Source organism: Trichosurus vulpecula, chromosome 3 (assembly GCF_011100635.1).
Source record: "Trichosurus vulpecula isolate mTriVul1 chromosome 3, mTriVul1.pri, whole genome shotgun sequence".
In the NCBI taxonomy this organism is placed as follows: Eukaryota; Metazoa; Chordata; class Mammalia; order Diprotodontia; family Phalangeridae; genus Trichosurus; species Trichosurus vulpecula.
The window spans coordinates 100,342,055-100,347,022 of record NC_050575.1 but is presented as its reverse complement, the minus strand read 5'-3'; positions in this window follow the sequence as shown (position 1 = coordinate 100,347,022).

Below are 4,968 nucleotides of genomic sequence, written 5' to 3'. Positions count from 1 at the left end.
ACACCTTCATCAGTTGTTACTCAGTGACTGAAAGAACTGCATTTGTAATCCTAGCCTTAAGATAATATAAAGAATGAGATTTTGATGCATATATGACAATTTGATGTGAATCCACAAGAAAAAGTTGACGAGATATAAATCTGGTGACTGAGTTCACCAGGGAAGAGGACTCTCGTCTGAGAAAGTATCATCCAGAAACTATCACAAAGGCAATGCATAATAACAAGGTGCTTCATCTTATTAAAATCAAAATTTTAAATTTAGAATTCAAAATTTACAAAATTAAGTGTAAAAGAAATGGACGTGAATACACTTTCAAGTGATGGTTTTTATAAGTTTGTTGTATTTATATTTCTGAAGTTATTAAAAGGGAGAACTGCATTAAGACTTTCGGAGCACTGTACTTTGCTGCATCACCACAACTTAACTTCTGTGCTTATAAAACAGGAAAATGACAATGACTTCCCCTACTAGTATGAGGAGAACTCTAATTAATGTTTATGAGATGTGGAGAGATCCCTAGATGAAAGGGGTTATAAAAACACAGGTGACTATTTGAGTTGCTGCTGTTATTAGTTTAGTCTAAATGGGCTTCCATCTCCTGGCATACCTGGGAAAGTTCAGCCTACCTCAACATCACCATTCTGTGAGTTTTGAAGTTTCAGTTAAAACCTGGAACTTCCTCTAAAATGAGTTATTATGACCAATTATTATGTATAGTCTGGGGTTCAGCAGTGAGACAATGAGACGTTCATGATGCCTTAGCCAAGGGGCTCTGGGTGGAGACACCTAGTACTAGACCAAAGTATCTAGAGCTGGAAAGGACCTTAGAGGTCCTCTAGTCCAGGGATTCTTAAACTTTTTCCACTCATTATCTACCAGTGCTTCTTAAACCCACCCATTTTACGGATGAGGAAACTGAGGCCCACAGAGGTAAAATAACTTGCTCAGAGATATATTGGTAGTGAATGACATAGCTGGGACCAGAACTTAGGTCTCAGACTCTTCATGCTGCATCGAAGGGCACAAGAGCTGGGAAACTGACCTCTCTATCAAGAGGGCCTCTAGATAGAACAGCATTTCCAGAATCTATCTTAGTAAAGGTCTGATTGGCATGCATAAAGAAACAATTTAAGAATGATTTCCTCCTTTCTTTTCATTTCTATCTTTCTCCCTCTCCTTGCCATCAGTACGATAGAAATGCAACACAGAACAAAATGGAAAGTATGCTGGGACTCCACCTAGGACCTGGGTGTCAATGTCCAACTTTGCTAAGTACTGCCTGTGTGACCTTGAGTAAGTCCTTGGAAGATGATTTCCTCATCTATGACGTGAGAGGGTTGGACTAGATGCTTCCACGCTCTTGAAAATCTATGATCCTATCTTCTATTTCCTTCTCCCTCCCTCCCTCTCTTTCCCCTTTCAAGCAATCACTGACAACTTTCTTTTCCCCATCTCATGTTTCTTCCTTTCTGTTTGTCTTCCTTCGGAGCAGGCCTGCACAACGTACCGCCTGCCTTAGGATTTCTTGCAGCACTGGAAAAATGTGGGGTCGCCACTGCGCACTTTCCTGTTTGTCACGTGACCGGAGGCAACTGACTAGAGTCAATCTCTAGTCTAACCTATCTGCAGCCTGAAGAAGTTTAGCCTGTTTGAATTTTGGCCCCTGCCTACTGTCAAGTTGTGAAGGTCTGCTCTAGGGGAAGCTAGGTCATGTAGTGGATAGAGGGCTAGGCCTGGAGTCTGGACAGAACTGAATCCAAATCTAGTCTCAGATATTTAGTAGCTGTGTGACCCTGGGCAAATCACTTAACCTCTGTCTATCTCATTTTCCTCAACTGTGAAATGGGAATGATAATAACATGTAGCTTACAGTGCTACTGTAAGGACCCAATGAGATAATATCTGCAAAGTGCTTAGCAGGGTACTTGACACATAGTAGGTGCTTTACAAATTTTCATCCCCTTCCCCCTTCCCTTTTGTCTCAATCAAATACATACCTTTGAAGTCCTCCCTCTTCATCCAATTTGTTTCTTCCAGTAGCAATGGCCCCAATGTTCCACAAGATAAGTGGTTTGCAAATCTGGAGTCAGAGGACTCGGGTTTGAAAGCTTTTCTAGGCTTGTTTCCTAACCTGTGAAGTGAAGGCTTTGGGCATGATGATCTCTGAGTTCCCTTTCAGCTCCAGAATAAATTGACGAAAGCATTTATTTATAGCATAAATGGGGGCAGCTGGGTGGCACAGTGGATAGAACACCAGGCCTGGAGTTCGGAAGACTCATCTTCATGAGTTCAAATCTGGCCTCAGACCTTTACTAGCTGTGTAACCCTGGGCAAGTCACTTCACCCTGTTTGCCTCAGTTGCCTCATCTGTAAAATGAGCCAGCGAAGGAAATAGAGAGCCACTCCAGGTATCTCTGCCAAGAAAACCCCCAAAGGGGTCGGGAAGAGTCAGACGTGACTGAAAAACTATTGAACAGCAACATAATAGCATAAACACAAGTATAAATCCAGGTATTCTGATGTCTTGAATGAGTAGAGAGGGATACAGCATCAGAAACAGATAGAAATGCAGTTTGTATCCTGCAGAATAAAATCTGTTTAAAATTGGCACCATGCAGATGACTCCTGGCTTCTAAAGAAAGGATGATTGTTCATAACTCTGCATATATCCTGAGCAAATCAAAACCTATTAACATAGTTTCTAGAACTAGTATTCCAATCTAAGTAATAATACACTGGGGGTTTATAGGTTTAGACTGGAATTAAGTGGATTATTAAGGTGTAAAGAAGAGGGTGAGAAGTCTATAAAGGCCCAACTGGACTTAAACAAGATACTGTCATTTGGTTGGGTCCCTTTCCTATACCTTCTATTCTAAGCTTATGAACACCAAAAGACCAAAGTTGAAGCAAGGATCAAACTCTGCCAGTCCAGCTGAAGTGGTAAGGCATCCTGAGGGAGAGACAAGGGGTGGTGTGTGCTAGGAGAGCTGAACTACCACATCCTCAGCCACTACCTGCCCTCACTCAGATCCTGAGCTCAAGAACCCTGACAAGAGTACTGGCCCTGCTGCCAAGATGGTGATGAGTCTTTCCAAGCAGAGTTAGGCCAGACCCTGGTAGACCCACAGCCAAGGTGCACTCAAAAACCTTTCCAGTGCGACCTGTCAAAGCTTGCTCTGAAATGGCACTGCCTTCTAAAGACTAGGGTCACACTCAGGCCATGATGAGGTACCAGAGGAGGACTTTGGTAGAAAGTTTAATATGTCATCACCTACCAGTGGGTAGGTAATAAGTGACTGTGGGTGACGGAGAAGGAATACCATTAGGTATCTTACCGTTAACTTTTGCTGATGGGCTATGCTGAACCTTGCAGGAGCCATGACAAAGTGCTCCAACCTGGGCCCCATCCACACACAGTGCAAGCTCCAGCTACCTCAGGAGCTTGGCTCCATCTCCCACTCCTGCAGCAGGGTCAAGATCATTGCTACTCCAAGGAGAACCCTATTCCCTAGAGCAGAGGTATTGAACTTAGGCAGGGGTGTCAGGTTGTGTTTCATTTGACTTTCTGTCTGGGCCTTAGTTTTCTGGACTGCAAAATGAAGACGATATTTGTGCAGACTCTCTGAGTTTTAAGTTAAGAGCTTTGTCTTTTTAAGACTTAACGCCTTTTAGAAATGTGAACTGAGGATCATGATTTTCCTGGTCTTTAAAGCCATGCCTCAGCAGCTTTCTCCTCCTGCAACTTCCTTCAGTGTCTGGGGTCTCCTCACTGGGGAACATTCAGCCATCCCTAAGGCATTCTCACCCTGGAATAGCCCTCTGCGGAGCTGTCCCACTTCTCCCATCGGCGAGTTCCTCCTGGCGCCTTCATTTTGTGGAGAGGCCCAGGCCCGCTAGCCTTCATTCTCCTCCCAGTTCTCCTCCTGACTTTCCAGATTCGAAAACGCTTACTCTGATCAGGGTACCTTCATTCCCCACCTCCCCCCACCCTCGGCTCCTTGTTTTGTATTATCTTCTCCTATTAGAACATAAGCTCCCTTTTTGCTTGTATTTGTATCCTAGCATTTAGCACAGTGCCTGGCTTTCAGTAGGTGCTTAATTCCTCTGTTACACACGGACATTATCATGCCCATTTTTACAGATCATGCAACTGAGCCTGGGAGAGGAGTCCCAGTTATTGTTTCGAGGCTGGTTTGGAAGCGAGGTCTTCCTCACTTGGAACACACACTTCATATACTACAAAAGCTTCTTTTAATTGTTGCTTCGTAGCCCACTATTTTAGGCAAAATGTGGCAGGTTTTGGGGGGCGGGGTGCATTGAAAATGTGAGGTCCTTCCCCTGGGGTCCACCATATAGAATTCAGGGGGTCTGGAACTTGGCTGTGTGTGTGCTGTGAACTGCATCTTTATTTTCATTAACTTCTAACCGAAATTTGGCCTTTCCTTGAATTCCTTAAAAACTTTATTCTGCTATTCAGACTGCTAGAGGGGTCCAGGAAATGCGCGCTGTCTCTTTCAGTCTTTGTCTCTGTCGATGCTTTGACCAGCGGACTTTGGTGGGCATCTCCACTTTGCCTCCGTCCGGGTCTCGCTGTGCGCCCTCGGCCAAGTCGCTCCCCGTCCCTGCGCCTCCCTGCTCGGATGCGGCTGAACTAAAGTGACCTCTAAAGTTCCTTCCAGCTCCTAAACCCGGGATCCCCGCGTGACAGTGCCCACCGTCGGCTCAAACTTCCCCACAAACACGTGTGTAAGAGGCTAGTGGTGGGGAACGCTGTCAGTACACTTTCCGAAGGGGAAGCCTGAGTTTGAAGGAAGGGCAGATCTCAGCCCAGCACTACAGGGGAGCCTCTGCATGCATTCACGTTTCCCCTTTCGTTTCGACACTCCCCTGCCCCCAACCGCATAGAACTTTCCGTCCCTACCCTTCTAGGAGTACCACTTGGACTCTTCCATGCGTCCATAGAAC